The sequence below is a fragment of the Ipomoea triloba genome, chromosome 1 (genome assembly GCF_003576645.1).
Source record: "Ipomoea triloba cultivar NCNSP0323 chromosome 1, ASM357664v1".
In the NCBI taxonomy this organism is placed as follows: Eukaryota; Viridiplantae; Streptophyta; class Magnoliopsida; order Solanales; family Convolvulaceae; genus Ipomoea; species Ipomoea triloba.
Window position 1 is genome coordinate 9293771 of NC_044916.1, and position 8969 is coordinate 9302739.

Here is an 8969-nt window from a genome sequence, read left to right on the forward strand (position 1 = left end):
ATATATATATATATATATATATATATATATATATATATATATATATATATATATATATATATATATATATATATATATATATATAAAGGATCAGATGATGACCGATAGTTAGGTGAGGACTCTATGGACTTATCTGATCCTTTGATTTAAATAATTCAATCGTTGTGATTAATTCTATGCAATAGATTTAATTTTTCGCGCTCAGTTTGTTGTGCATTGGTACGCATTTTGTTGTGCATTCGGTCTCAGTTTTTTGTGCATTCATAGTGTGATTGTTGTGCATCCTTCCCACTTTGTTGTGCAGTACGTTGCATTCATTGTAGTTAGATCACTCCAAATGGATTATCTGGATCATGGTTGCAGTAGGCGCTAGTCGGGCGGTAAACTAGCGCCTAATGACTAAGCGGTCTAGGCGGCGCCTAGGCGGTACCTAGGCGGTTCTAGGCGGCGACATATAAAAACAAAAAATTAATTCATGTGTGTGGGTGTATGTCATATTTTATATATATATATATATATATATATANTATATATATATATATATATATATATATTTATCTTACTTCTCTTACTTATATAAATAAATAAATTTAAATATATATAAATATAATAATAAAATTAACAAGGCCGACTCGCTCGAGTTAACTCGGCTAACTTTGCCGAGTTAGGCGAGTTAACTCGGCCTAGTCGGTCACTAACTCAGCCTAGTCGGCCGAGTTAGGCGCTAGGCGGCCGGCCACCTAGGCGGACGCCTAGGGAGCAATTCGCCTCAGTCTAGAAGCGCCTAGCGCCTAGGCGGTCTAGGCGGAGATTTTTGCAACAGTGATCTGGATTAGTCCACAGGGTCCTCACCTAATGCTAGATCCTCACTATAGGGGTGCACTCCCGTGTGAACTACCGCCCAAGAAGTAAATGAGAACGCTTCACAGCCGTCCATGTGTCTAGATCAACGAATCATATGCAATTTAAAAGAAAAAAACAACGCGGTGCCATTTTCGTAAATAACTCAAACTTTGGTGCAAGTAATTGTGATATAAGTGCACCTAGTTTCACTTACAAGTGCACCTATTTCCGCACCTATTTTCACTTACAAGTGCAAGTAATTTACCTTGTTAATATTCATGCATCTGGGTGCAAGTGTGCAACATAGCTGCACCTAATTATAATATTACGTACACCTAATTATAACATTAGGTGCACTTAGTATTGATGCTCAGTGTACAATAGGGGTGTAAACAAATCAAATAATTTTGATTCGATTCGTGATTCGAATTCGAATAGTTATATTCGAATTCGAATATTTCGAATACGAATCCGAATTCGAATACACATTTTGATTCGAATGTTATTCAAATTCAAATACAAATCAGGATAGATTCGATTCGAATAGTATTCGAATATATATATGTGTGTGTGTATATTTATATATATATAAAGAAACTAAATTAGTAAAGGTGATAAATTAAAATTATCCATGTATATAATCTGTATGGAAGTGGTATGAGCAATAAAGAAAAGATCACCCAAAATAGCTCTCAATTCCTATCTTTTATTGATTAACTTGAACAATTTTTAGAGAGAGGAGAGAGCAATTTAGAGAGAGAGAGGAGTTGCCAAAAGTCCAAAAGTCCATTCACTTGATGGGTTAGTTCCTCTTTATAGGCTCATCCCCGTACAATACACCGAACATACGTATAGCGTATTTAGGGTCGTATACCCGGGTATATTCCCTATCAAAAGGCATAAACTCTAAGCTAAAATAAAAGTGAGAGCAGCCGCTTCAGTGCTTCACCCTTCAGTCTTCCCAATAATCAAAATTTTTGTTATATTTTATCTTAATTTATTGAAAAATTTAGAAAAAAAATTAAGATAGTCATTTCGAATTCGAATATTCAAGTCGAATCGAATATATTCGAATAAATTGGTCGAATCGAATACGAATCGGAATTTAAGATTCGAACACTAAACGAATTCGAATTCGAATACTCATCAAAATAATCGAATTCGAATCGAATACTGAAGTATTTGACTCGATTCGATTCGTTTACACCCCTAGTGTACAATTCAGTTGCACCTGTAATACATTTTACTTGCATCTGCAATACATTTTACTTTCAGTTGTGCACCTATTTTCACTTACAAATGCAAGTAATCTAACTTGTTAACATTTATGCACCTGGGTGCAACCGAGGTGCACCTAGTTATAACATTAGGTGCACTTAGTATTGATGCTCAGTGTACAATTTAGTTGCATCTGTGATTAATTTTACTTGCACTTGTGCACCTATTTTCACTTACAAGTGTAAGTAATTTATCTTGTTAACATTTATGCACATGGGTGCACCTAGGTGCACCTAGTTATAACATTAAGTGCACCTAGTTATAACGTTAGGCGCAACTACATCCTGGGCGGCCTGTACGCACCTGAACGCAATCATATATATATATATATATATATATATATATATATATATATATATATATATATATATATATATATATATATAAGTTTGTTTATTTATTTATATACTAAAAATGTAATTAATTAAATATATGCATTTATATAATACATTATATTTATTGAAGTATATACATAAATTCATTAATAATAATAATAATATTGTTGTTGTTGTTGTTGTTGTTATTATTATTATTATTGTATACATATCTTTATTGATTTATTTATATCAATAGGACATATGGTTGATTAAGATTCTTAAAATTTCATTCATTTACAACTTCTATATTTTCATATATAATTTATTTTTTTCATATATCATAATAATAATAATAATAATAACAACAACAACAACAACAACAACAATAATAATAATTATAATAATAATAATACTTTTTTGTATAGGGGTATTTATGCCTTTTAAACACATATTCCATTTCTATTCCTTAAACCAACCAACACTGAAATTATATTCCTAAAGTCTATTCCTTTAGTGAACCAAACAATAGAATACAATTTCTATTCTATTCCTTGCCTATTCCATTTCCTATGAAATATTATTCCTATTCTCTTAAAATTTATTCCGTGAACCAAACATGCTGAGATAGTGTTTTTTACACACCTAAAGACAATGATAAAGTATTCACTTGTTTGTACTGAGTCTTAGGTTACGTTCCTTATACGAGACTAGGTTCCTAATAAGTCATATGAGGGTTATCGAAATGCTTTTGGAGTTGAACCTTGAAATAGCAAGTTGGAAAGTGTAAAATAATGTTGCAAAATTTATTTCAATATAAGAAGGGAAGTAACTTTGAAATTCCTACTTTACCCCTCCAATAATAGCGATTTTTTAATTTTTCGTGTCAAGTTGAGACGGATCCCTAACATTTGGGGTTGAACGTGCACCACTTCGCTCATAACTTAGGGGTTAAAAATGAATATGATCATAACTAAGGGACTAAGTCATCAATATGAATTTAACTCAGAGACCAAAGACGTCATTTTCCCCATTATAATATCTTTCTTCTATAAGTGGAGCTTGAGTTGGATAAGGGTCATAGGGTGGAGGAGTAAATTGCACTTTTGGTCCTATGACTATAGGGGTCCTGTTAATTACGACACTCGACTTTAAAAACTAACAATTTAGTCCATTAACTATGCTTTTTTTAACACATTTGGTCCTTCCGGCCAAATCACAGGTCAAATTTGGCCGGAAAATCATAACCCTATTTTAATTATTTATAAGTGAGGGCAAAACGGTCTTTTTACGATGACTTCTTCTTCCTTGCACTTGCTCGCCGGAAACTCTGTGAGTGCATCATCGAAATCATCAGAGACTAAATACAATGATTCCTAGAATAGTAAATTCATATTGTTGTAGTTTTTTTCCTCATCACATGATTGGGATTTATCAAAAAGCACATCCAAAAACAAAATCGCATAAGGAACTAAAGAAAACAGATAATGATTCATGGACCCATGGACCTCTGTCTTCACGCGGCGACGAAGATCACATAAGTAACTAAACAAAATCGCATAAGGAACAAAATCGCGTGGCCGATGCTTCACGCGGCAGCGACGTCGTCATCACAGGCCGGCCCCATGGACCTCTGTCTTCTCCTCCGACAACCTCTGTTCCTTCTGGCAGGGCAGAGCATCGATAGCAATGGTGGCAGCTAGAGCAATGGCGAAGCTCTGGCGTGAGGCGGTGGTTCGACGAAGCGTGAGTTTTTGGTTCAGATCTGATAGTCCAGTGAGTTGTTTTCTATTCGACGAAGTAGATCTAACAGTCCAATGATTTGCTAGAACTTTGAATCGAGATTTTCTATCACTGTGGTGCATCAATGGTTTTGGTTCAGATTTGTGTCTCTTTGATGATTGTTTCTTTGATGAGAAGAAGAGCTAGGCTGGTGAAAATACCAAAATGCCCCCATTTTTAAACAAATTAAAATGAATTACAACTTTCCGGCCAAATTTGACCGGTGATTTGGCCGGAAGGACCAAATGTGTTAGAAAAAGCATAGTTAATGGACTAAATTGTTAGTTTTTAAAGTCGAGTGTTACAATTAACAGGACCCCTATAGTCATAGGACCAAAAGTGCAATTTACTCTAGGGTGGAGTATCATTGTATACTTCTTGTAAGTGAGTTTCTTATATACCTTTCAAAGGTTTTTCACAATAAAGTGTTTTAACATCATCAAAAATTGCCAAAGACCTTGTGGTCAAGCGGCACCCGGTGTCCCAGTTAACACTCCCACATGGAGGCAACTGTTGACTCATTGTGCTTCAGTAGGTTGAGAAAGTAGCTATGAACAGATACTACATTGTAACAGAGTCAGTAGTACTCAAAAAAAAAACATCATCAAAAATTGAAAAATTTTGTATTTTAGGAACTTAGAGTCCTCATTTCTTTTCTTTGTAACAACAAATAAGAAAATACTCTAGTCACTCTCCAAGTAGAGGTATACCTCCAGCATACCCTAGTATTATGAGAGAGTCTCAACAGATGTGAAAGGGTTCCTTATGATTGCATTCACTATCGGTTGACCTTATCTAATAAATCTCTTGGTATAGGTAGGTAAACCATAGACCTTAGTTGTTTTTTGTAAAAGGTCTTTTGATAAATGTGTTATCATCTAATCGTACCTAAGTCTAAAGTACTAAGTCAAGGCTCGACACACCTTTATCAGGGTTATTCGGTAGAGAAGTACAGAGTGTACAAGGAATTCTTTTTGTTGTAAGAAATGTTGGGTACACTTTCTAAAGACACTTAACAACAATATATCTTTTGAACAAGCAAACATGGCTTTTGTCTCTTATGCCAATCATATAATTCGTTGTTCGAAAAGGGATAAAGTTTTTAACAAATGGTCAATAGCTGTTGGGCGTCGATCAGGTGAGTCGAGTTCAACCCCTACTCGATTTGAGACGTGGCGTTATGGCTTACCTTGGGGGATGTTTTTAAATGGTTGATGTCCACCTACTTATCACCAATTGATTTTAACTAGGATATGACAACCATATAGCCAAAGAACTATGTGGTTAAGCGTGCTTAGCTTACAACAGTCACAGGATGAGTGACCCAAGTAAGCATAGTGATGCGTTGAGATCTATTAATTACTATTGAAGTCGAGGTCACGGGTTCGAATCGATGGCAATGTGATGGCCAAGTCTAGTCCCGGATGAGATATGGGCGTAGGTCGGGCTAAGTCCAACCTCGGAAGGGGGACTAGTGGGCACGAAAACTAATGACCAAGTCAGGCAAGTGCTCGAGGGGGATTGTTGGGCATCGACCGAGTGGACCGAGTTCAGCTCTTGCTCGATTCAAGATGTGGCACTGTGGCTTACCATAGAGGGATATGGTTAAATGATTAATGTCCACCTACTTATCACCAAGTTTTAAGTAGGATATAACAACTAGATAGCCAAAAAAACTCTGTGGTTAAGCTTGTTTGATTTACAACAGTTACATGATGGGTGACGCACTGGGAAGTAAGCATAGTGCAGCGTTGAGATCCAATAATAGCGAAAAATGAGGAAATGACAGCTTTTAGACACTTACCGTTTTAAAAGGCACCAATGGGAAAACTTTCAAATGTTCAAATTTCAAGGCCTTCATCCCTATTTAAAGAGCCCGTTCTCAAGCATAAGGAAGTTACAAAAACAAGTACACGTTAAGCATAATAACTTCAAAAGCTTTCAGCGTTTGTCTAAGCTTTCAAATGCTTCAAAAAATCATTCAGATTTTATCCAGATTTAGTCAACCTGACTAAAATACTTAGGAATCATCTTCTACATCTTTCAAGGTGACTTTGTGGATGACCCTTGAAGAAGGTAGTGAGGTAGCGAAGAATGTACAACTTAGTGAAGAAAGTCGTTCGAAGAACTAGCATTTGGTGGATAGTGGTAACCTAGTTGACTTGGATTGCGACTAGTGTGAAAGGCTTTACTTTCACTTGTATTGCAATAATACTAGTGAAATCTCACGTGTTATGGAGAAGAGTGGAGTAGGGTTTACTCAAACCACCATAAAAATTTGAGGAAATGGTAAAATAGGCACTCGAATTTTAGCTAAAAAGTCAATTAGCCTCCTAAACTTTTTAAAGGTTCAATTACACCCATCAACAATTCATTTTTATGTAATTGCCCAAAAATCGGTTAATGACCTGCTATCACAGGTCATTAGGGTTTCGGCAACCTGGCGATGAAATTTCGACAAAATTTTTGACAACAAAGTGATCGATGGCCGGCGAACGGTAGTCGGTCACGGAGAAGGAGACCAAGGTCGTCTTCTCCAGCATAAGGTGACTATTATGGTCGCCTTCTCCGACTTGAGAAGGCGACCATGCCAGAACCCTAATAATCTGTGATAGCAAGTCATTAATTGGTTTTTGGGGGGTTGTTATGTCGTGGACCCAGGTCCACCTTGCAAGGTGGACCTGGGTCTACATTCACATACACTATACTTTACATTCACATACACTATACTCTACATTCACAATTTGTAAACTCCACATTCACACATTACAGGATTATATGTTTAGTAACTATACTCTACATTCATATACACTATACTCTACATTCACAATTTGTAAACTCCACATTCACACATTCAAAACACTATATTCACAGGTCCTATACTCCACATTCACAACTTGAGAACTCCACATTCACACATTACAGGGCTACAAGTTGCTAGAACTTCTTAATTCTATTAGAGATTCACACATGCATAACTCTACATTCACGATTTCTATACTCCATATTCACAATTTGAAACCTCCACATTCACACATTTCTGGGCAACTCTACATTCACACAATCATAAATCTACAATCACGATTTCTATACTCGACATTCACACTTTGCAACCTCTACATTCACACATTTTTGGACAACTCTATATTCAGCAATATGTTTACTAATTTTTATAATAAAAAAAAAAAAGAAAAAAGAAGAAGACAAAAACGACGTAGTTTTGGACCCAGGTCCACCTTGCAAGGTGGACCTGGGTCCACAACATAATTTGTCGTTTTTGGGCTTCATTGTATCAAAATAAATTATTGATGGGTGTAATTGCAAATTTAAAAAGTTTAGGGGACTAATTGACTTTTCAACAAAAGTTCGAGGGCTTATTTGACACTTATCCCTAAAAATTTTGGACTCACACACACTCTCTCTCTCTCTCACACACACACACCCCCTCTCTCTCTCTACATTTGTTTATTTTACTGATCTTAATTGCAGACATACACCTTCAACAAAACACTACAAAACTTTAACGCAAACTTACTACGTCTTCCGCAGCCCACAAACTCAAAATAATATTTTCAAAAGGTTTGGAACAATCCGCTGATTTACAAAACAACTACTTTGGTGTTTTGACTATGGTCAAAATGCCAAAGTCAGTGGATTTGCCAAAATTCTGGCGGATAAACCACTACTTTGGTGTTTTGACCATGGTCAAAATGTCAAAGTCAGTGGATTTGCCAAAATTTTGGCGGATCTGCTAACAACCAAACATGCCCAAAGTCATATCATTGCAAAAGATTTGGTATTCTAGGAGAGAACTCAGAGATGGAAAAACAAACGACAAAAAGAGAAGAAAAATTTTTTTTTGAACCCCAATGGCTATTTATATATGGTACATAAGTTGGGGTTTTGCTTTGGGTTCAACAATAATTTCTCTAGTCTGGCACTCGGACTAAACTATATGTAGTGGCGGAGCCACATGAGAGCAGCAGGGGGCCTTAGCCCCCCGCCAAAAATTATTTTTTTAATATTAATATTGTAGTATTTTTTTTTGTGCCCCATCACCAAATATTTACTATTTTGCCCCCTTTCAACCAAGTTCAACCAAGTTTCTAAAGTAAGCTTTATACTATTTGTCTTTTTAAACTTTCAATCCCAAATCAGGTAATTTTCAATTTCTTTTTTTATCCTTTGAACCTTTGGATCTTTTTTATGAATTACTCTTTATTGGAGCAAGATTCATCTGTCCTCACCACAACAAACAATCTATATACTGTAGTTAAATGGCAGCTAAATGTCCAACGAGCTGATTGCTTTTGTAATTTTGTTAGATGTGTTTTTGGTGAGTTTCGCGAGAGACTTTTAATGTCGGTTATTTAGACTATGCAACATTAGTTAAATTTAGGCGTTGTTCTAACAGAAATAACATACAATGTCTAACCTACAATGTATTTCAAAAAACCGGCGTTGTATACTTAGTTATTAAAAATAATAATAATAATAATAATAATAATAATAATACGATGTTGGTTATACTATACATATAACTGATGTCGTATGTATTCTTTTTTTAAAATAAATTATATTTTTATTTTGATATACAACGTCAGTTATTTCAAATAACTGACATTAAAGCTAAGATTTCTTTTAAAATATTATACATTTTTTTACGTCGATTTATCAAAAATTCAACATTATATGTTAGACGTTGTATGTTATTTTTGTAGTTTTGTGATTGCCTCCCCCCCCCCCCCCCCC

General features: G+C 35.4%; 1 non-coding gene across 1 annotated transcript; it reads right to left on the minus strand.

Moving 5' to 3' along the window:
• Positions 1–3783: 3783 nt before the first annotated feature.
• On the minus strand, positions 3784–3861 carry LOC116002459. The gene has a single exon (XR_004094473.1). It is a non-coding gene; the product is annotated as a small nucleolar RNA Z199 (small nucleolar RNA).
• Between the last annotated feature and the right edge of the window lie 5108 nt (positions 3862–8969).